Source organism: Tupaia chinensis, unplaced genomic scaffold (assembly GCF_000334495.1).
Source record: "Tupaia chinensis unplaced genomic scaffold, TupChi_1.0 Scaffold139585_1, whole genome shotgun sequence".
NCBI classification, from domain to species: domain Eukaryota; kingdom Metazoa; phylum Chordata; class Mammalia; order Scandentia; family Tupaiidae; genus Tupaia; species Tupaia belangeri.
In genome coordinates this window covers 1,385-7,899 of record NW_006199468.1, presented here as the reverse complement: position 1 = coordinate 7,899, position 6,515 = coordinate 1,385, and the positions used below count along the sequence as shown (strand labels likewise).

General features: G+C 52.5%; 4 non-coding genes across 4 annotated transcripts; 3 read left to right on the top strand and 1 right to left on the bottom strand.

Moving 5' to 3' along the window:
- Nucleotides 1–3,356: 3,356 nt before the first annotated feature.
- Nucleotides 3,357–3,439, bottom strand: TRNAL-CAG (transfer RNA leucine (anticodon CAG)). The gene has a single exon. It is a non-coding gene; the product is annotated as a tRNA-Leu (tRNA).
- A 521-nt stretch (nucleotides 3,440–3,960) lies between these two features.
- TRNAD-GUC (transfer RNA aspartic acid (anticodon GUC)) lies at nucleotides 3,961–4,032 on the top strand. Its single transcript has one exon. It is a non-coding gene; the product is annotated as a tRNA-Asp (tRNA).
- A 565-nt stretch (nucleotides 4,033–4,597) lies between these two features.
- On the top strand, nucleotides 4,598–4,669 carry TRNAG-UCC (transfer RNA glycine (anticodon UCC)). Its single transcript has one exon. It is a non-coding gene; the product is annotated as a tRNA-Gly (tRNA).
- Nucleotides 4,670–4,977: 308 nt separating this feature from the next.
- On the top strand, nucleotides 4,978–5,049 carry TRNAE-CUC (transfer RNA glutamic acid (anticodon CUC)). Its single transcript has one exon. It is a non-coding gene; the product is annotated as a tRNA-Glu (tRNA).
- The last annotated feature ends 1,466 nt before the right edge of the window (nucleotides 5,050–6,515 follow it).

The following is a 6,515-nucleotide window of genomic DNA, read 5'->3' as shown; positions in this document are numbered from 1 at the left end:
AGGGGGGATGCAATCTCTTCTCCTCCATTCTCCTCTCGGGATCTTGGGCACGCACGCACACGCGCCCAGCGTGAGTTTTAAGCCACCAGGTCCGGGACACGAACTACAGTTGACTACATGGGAGTCCAGCGACATAGCCATTACACTAACTGCTGGTTCTCTTACTTTTTCTTATTTATAAATTGTATTTATTTTTATTTTTATAAAGCAAAAATTACAGAACTTTTTTTTAAATAGAGAACTTTACATTCTTTTGTCTGTTAAATGTTTCTTCAACTCTCTACCACCCACTTCCCTCTCTTATAGTCTCTGGTATCTACACTTATCCCCTCTACCATCATATCTTCAGATCTTCCCATTTCTGCCATAGAGTGCAGACATTCAGAATATATTGAATAGGGATATACAGTGTGTGTTTTTCAAAATCTGGCTCACTTTACTTAACATTAAGTCCTCTGTATGAATCCACTTAGAATCAAATGCTAGGTTCTCATTGTTTCTTATGGCTGAGTAATATTCCATAGTGTATGTGTGCCACAGATTTTAATCTACTCATCAGTTTTTGGACACTTAGGTGATTCCATATCCTTTAAAAGACAAATATTTTTAGGGGCGTGGTGGTGGCACAGCCATAATGTGTCGGAAATGCAGCTGGATTCTTATGGGAAAGGTTTGCAGCCTGAGACCTCCCTGAGCAAGCCAGACACACACTCATCTTTGAGGTGGTTGGCCAAGGCTGGAGTGAACCATGACATAAAGACTCCATTGGAGGTTGTATCTTTCTGACTCTTTCTCTTCTCTCTGTCTCTCTTTCTCAGGGAAGAAATAAATACATAAAATTTATTAGTTAACTCAAGGGGGCTGGCAGGTGGCTCTGGACTTCCACATGGCCTAATGCGGTTCAAATCCCAGACTTGGTGGCTTGCTTTCTTGCTTCCCTTCTCTCTCTGGTCAAATTAAACAACAACAACAATAGCAATAATTAATAAATAAAGTAAATAAATAAAACAATTCTTAAAAAATAAAATTAACTCTAGGGCCAGCAGGTGGTGTGGTAGCTGAGGCACTGGACTCCTATGTGGTCAACCATGGTTTGAATCCCAGACCCAGTACCTTGAAATTCACACTGAGCATGTGTGTGTCCATGCCCAAAATCCCAAAAAAAAGAATGGAGGACAGGGGATTGCAGTGTGGCCATCTGTCCTGGGGATTCACTTTCTATCTCTCTGTCTCTCTGGTGAGTGCGCATGTCCTACAGCAAAAATCTCTCAAAAACAAACAAAAAATTAACTCAAAACACAAATACCTTTTGTCTTTTTTAATTTGCCAGAGTTGCATGTCACTTGCCATTAACAGAGAAAGAGAGAAAGAGACAGAGAGTGAGAAATCACACACATGGGAAATGGCCATGCCACAATCCCTTCTCCTCTAAGGATTTGGGCATGCACACACATGTACTTCACTAAAACTTGAAACTTTTCTTAGCACTTTATAGCAGTACCTTCTTCCAAAACCAAGTCCTGACTGACTGTCTTGGAGACTAACCCCACAGAAGGGACTGAACGCTTCTGGGTAGCCAGATAAGGCTGAGGAGAACTGTCCCAGAGACCAGTCACGCATGCCAGCAGGCCCTTCAGACTTTTCCTAACATTCACATTCCTCATTCCCAAGTAATTATTGTACCTCTAAGACAGACTTCGTGTATGTTTATAGTTTCTTTGTTTAATTCCTTGTTCCTCACTGTCATTTGGTAAAATCTTTTTTAAAGAATTATTTATGTATTTAATTCCATTTGTTATCATTATTTTTTAATTTGACCAGACAGAGAGAAAGGGAAAGTAAGAAATCAAGCCACGAGGTCCAGGACTTGAACCATGGTCAGCCATGTAGGAATCCAGCACCCTTATCCACCACACCACCTGCCAGCCCCAGTAAAATCTCTTGAGAGTCCAAGCTTGTTTATGGAAAATCAAGGGAAGGAATTGTTCATTCTTTGGCCTAGACATTGAAGAATTAATACCCCCTCCCAGACCTACTGTGGTATGGTCAGTTGGCATTAAATGGTTCCTGAGGGAAACTGAGACTTGGGCTGGAATCAAAGCCACTGGGCCAACCACCCCCTCCCACTGCCCAGCACAGCCTGAGGCTCTGCTCTGGGTGAGTGGAAGGCCTCTCTTCTCACTAACAGCGCCTTAGCACTCGCCAGGATCCTGGGAAAGCACATTCCCAGGGCGTCCATCTGTGGCCTGTGCTGTCAAAGGGCAGTTCATCTCCTCCTGTCACTTCATTAACAGGTCACTAGGGGCCAGCAGGTGGTATGAGTTTAGGGCACTGGATCCCACATGGCCAGCTCCTTGGTTCTAGTTCCAGAATGGCAGCTTGAAATTCATGAGCCTGCCTGTGTCCGCATGCTGAAAGTTTCCAGGAGACTTGGAGGAGAAGGGATTGCTGGTGGCCATCTCCCCTGGGGGGTGATTTCTCACTTTCCCTCTCTCTCTGGCAAGCGCAAGCACCCTGCAGCAAAAACTAAAACCAAAGAAAGAAACAAAATAAAATGACAAAAAGAGAACATAGTCTCCACTTTAACAGAATTGGGATGTTGGCAACCCCAAAGAATTGATCATGCCAAAGTATCTAAAGAAGGACCGTGCTGACTTTTTAATTTTTTGCAATTCATTCCTCAGTGGAATTCTATTTTGTCCCCGAAAGGGACAGAGTATACAATTAGGGGCACTTTACGAGGATTTACCACAGGAACAAGGTGAAACTGCATGGGGACCACAGCCAACTAGCAAGGGGGACAGCCACTTCCACAGGGTGCAGAGAGCAAGAACCGGATTGTGCTGAGGGCTAGGTTCACGGGACAGGATGTGGTGGCCTCTGCCGGCAGAGGTTGAGGGGGGCGGGTATGTGAACTGTGGAGGGCTTCACATGGTTTTTGGAGGCGCGATCTGGGAGGGTCCCAGGCCGGTGGTGATGCGGCTGGGGCAGGTGTGTGTTGGTAGCGGTTGGGATGTGGGGCCTGGGCTGGAGAGAGAAGGGAGGGAGAGCTGACGGGAAAGGGAGGGTAAAGCAAGGCCAGTGGGTGTCCGACCAGGTAACAGGGACCTGTGAGTGGCCATGGAGCGTCAGTTAAAACCGCAGTTAGCAGATCGCGGAACGGATTGTCGCCGGTGCTGGGTGGTTTCCACCGGGGTGAGGGTTGGGAGGAATCATGGATGCATCATGAGAGGCTGTCATCAAGGTGTGGCCGGACCTGGAGGTGGGACGCAAGCCAGAAACTGACTCATAAATTAACAAGGAACCGATGGGCGATGATCCGACAATGGGGGCGCAGGAGGGCCAAAACAACAACTTGTCAGGAGTGGGATTCGAACCCACGCCTCCAGGGGAGACTGCGACCTGAACGCAGCGCCTTAGACCGCTCGGCCATCCTGACTACTAGTTTAGGAGCTTAGCAGCTACCTTGACTGACACCAGGCGCGAACCGCCAGTGCTTTTGGCTAGACACACGGAGCCAGGCAGCCACGGGACTGGGTGCTCAGTGGACCGCCGGGATGGCCTGGCACTGACAAGAAGACCGACCCCCCTAGCACTGCGTCGACGTCCCCACGCCCCAGCCGCTGTGGCTTCGACCGAAGCCCATTGGTGCCTTCAGTTTAGCGAGTCCGCAGGGCGCGCGCCCACCTGGGTGCTCCCTCCTCTTCCTCGCAGCCTTGCCTGTCCGCCCGCGCCTCTTCCTCACTGAGCGATCCCTGCGTGGGAGGCAACAGGCGTGGCGCGCCGGCAGGAGGTTCCCATCACCCGGTAAGGGCTGGGGTCCGGATTCGGGATCTGGAAGGGTCTTCGAGCTCTTCATGGGGCTTCCAGGGGTCTGGCAGGTGACATGCACCATCCAGGGCTGGTCAAGGCGGTGGTATCTGAAGAGGGACCAGGACTAACCAAGAACACTCGCCGCCGTCCTCGTTAGTATAGTGGTGAGTATCCCCGCCTGTCACGCGGGAGACCGGGGTTCGATTCCCCGACGGGGAGGAGCAGTCAGTATTTTGGTAGCCGCCGCGCTGCCTCCCTCCGCGAGGACCTCTGTACAGACACATGGCACACATCGCTATCTTGTGTCTGGCCCGGCCTCCTCGCCAGCGTTCCCCAAAAGACATCGGGGCACTTTTGGTCACTTTGGCTTCTTTTCATAGTGGCCGGGCGCTTTGTTGCCACAGTGGCGCTGCCTCCTGGCGCCTCCATGACGTCAGTCTAAAGTTGGGTTCCGCAGCGGCCGGCCGGTGTGGTCGGCGAGGCACCTGGTGGAGGAGGATTTTCGTGAAGCCAGAGCGAACTGCAGGCAGTTGGGGTCGGGCTGCGGCGTGGAGCCCAGGTCCCGGGGGCGGCAGGTCAGCGACAGCGCACCCAGGGACCGGCGGAGCAGCTGTACAGGGCTTGCCGTTTGGAGCGCGAACGGCCCTTGGCGGCTCAGTGGCAGCATGGAGCTGGCTTCCACGCGAAGGGAGTCTGGGCAAGGCGGCTCCGTGGGGGTCAGCTGGGGCGGCTAGGTGTTGGTTGGTGGCAGCACAGGCCATCTTGGAGGGCATTCTGACTGTGTGCGTTGGTGGTATAGTGGTGAGCATAGCTGCCTTCCAAGCAGTTGACCCGGGTTCGATTCCCGGCCAACGCAGAGTGCTATCTTTTTTTGCCCAGTTCCAAGGTCCGAGGCAATGGGGCCCAGGGCCAGCGGAGGAGGTTGGGCTGGAACTGCGGCGAGTGTGTGTGACTGTGCGTATGTGAGTGTGTGTGTGCACACTCGAGTCTTTTGGCAAAAGAGGTGCGCGACATAATGAGGATGCTGCCAGCCAAAGAGGAGTGCCAGGGTCGCAGCAGCTGGACCTGGTTGGCAGTGGAAGCAAGAAATCGCAGGACAGGCGCCAGGGCTGACCACACGGGTGTCAGGTCCAGGAGGCGCTAGCTGAAACTAAGTCCCGTCGCTCCCTGGTGGTCTAGTGGTTAGGATTCGGCGCTCTCACCGCCGCGGCCCGGGTTCGATTCCCGGTCAGGGAAGCTGCTTTTTTTTTTTTCTTTTCCTTTCGGCTTCCCAGCCTCTTTCACACCTCCTATTCTTTTGGATCGCGCTGGCTTCCTCGTCCGGATAGCTCGCCTGACTCCCGCTCTTCTTTGCCTGCAAAGCCCACTGAGTGTGCCGCCTTTCCCAGCCCGTCAACCACGCACTCACCTCACCCCCCACACACAGGACACGTCCGTGGCTCACGCAGTACTCACACCCAACGCCCGCAACTCGCTCCTCCCCCCCTGCGCAAAACAAGCGACTCTCAAGCCGGCGCAAAACACACACAGAGAACACGCACACGGAACACGCAGCTCTGCCCCCGAGCCCGAGCACTCCCGCAGACCACCAGCCAGAGCGCACGATTCATCAGGTCGCCACTGGTGCCGGCAGACGCGTGGGCTTTTGCAACGCCAGCACCTGGTGACTGAGCTTCGGGAGCAGCCGTGGCCTCAGAGAGGACGCCCGCCGAGCTCATGGGACCCAAGTCCCATTGCTGTGGGAGCAGGAGAGCGGCAGCGGTGGGACGACGAATTTTGACCGGATCTGGCTGCCTCGCTAGGCCACTAAGGCCGCCAGGAGATAGATAGAGGCACTGGCGAGGAACCCCAAAAGGCCCGAGATGGAGCCTGGTGGTGATGGGTAGATGGCCCTCCTGGTGGTGATGGGTAGATGGCCCTCCACATGTTGTGGGTGGACCTCCAAGATGGGTATAGGGGCGGTTGGGCCCTGGTGGCACCCCACCCCCATCCAGGGCACAGGACTCCACTGCAAAAAGGGGCCAGGGATGAGAGGCATGACCACAGCAAGGGCATGTGTACAACCCCACCTTGCCTGCTCCTCTCCTCCATGTCTGGTGCTGGGAGGTGAGAGGAGGAATCCTGTGTGTCCCTGTAGAGCGCCAGCCTCCCGGAAAGGGCAGGGGCTGGTGCGGTGGACAGAGAGCGGTTTTTGTATTGAAAGACTCACAGTTTGAATAAATTTAGCAAAGGGAAGCTGGAGATTCGAGAGAACTCAAATGCAGCCTTCTCTTGTGCTCTGTACTTATTGCGTCGAAGATCAGATCACACACAGTGAAGTAAACTGAGGAGCTTTCCTCAGCAAGCTTTACTGTACATATTTACCATGGGAAATTTTGTGAATGTACAGTGGACGGCACAGGATGAACATACAAAGAGCAGGATTCCCCCAAAGCTAGCACCTCTTCAAGAAGGAAGTTAGGGGCCTGCAGGTGGTGTGGTGGCTCAGGGCACTGGACTCCCACATGGCTGATCACAGTTCAAGCCCAAGCCCAGACCTGGTGGTTTGCTTTCTCCTCTCTCTCTCTCTCCCTCTCCCTCTCTCTCTCCCTCTCTTTCACTCTGTCCCTCTCTGGTCAAATTAAAATAAATAGATAAAGTTAAATAATTCTTTAAGAATTATTTTATTTAACTTATGTATCTGTTTATTTTAATTTAACCAG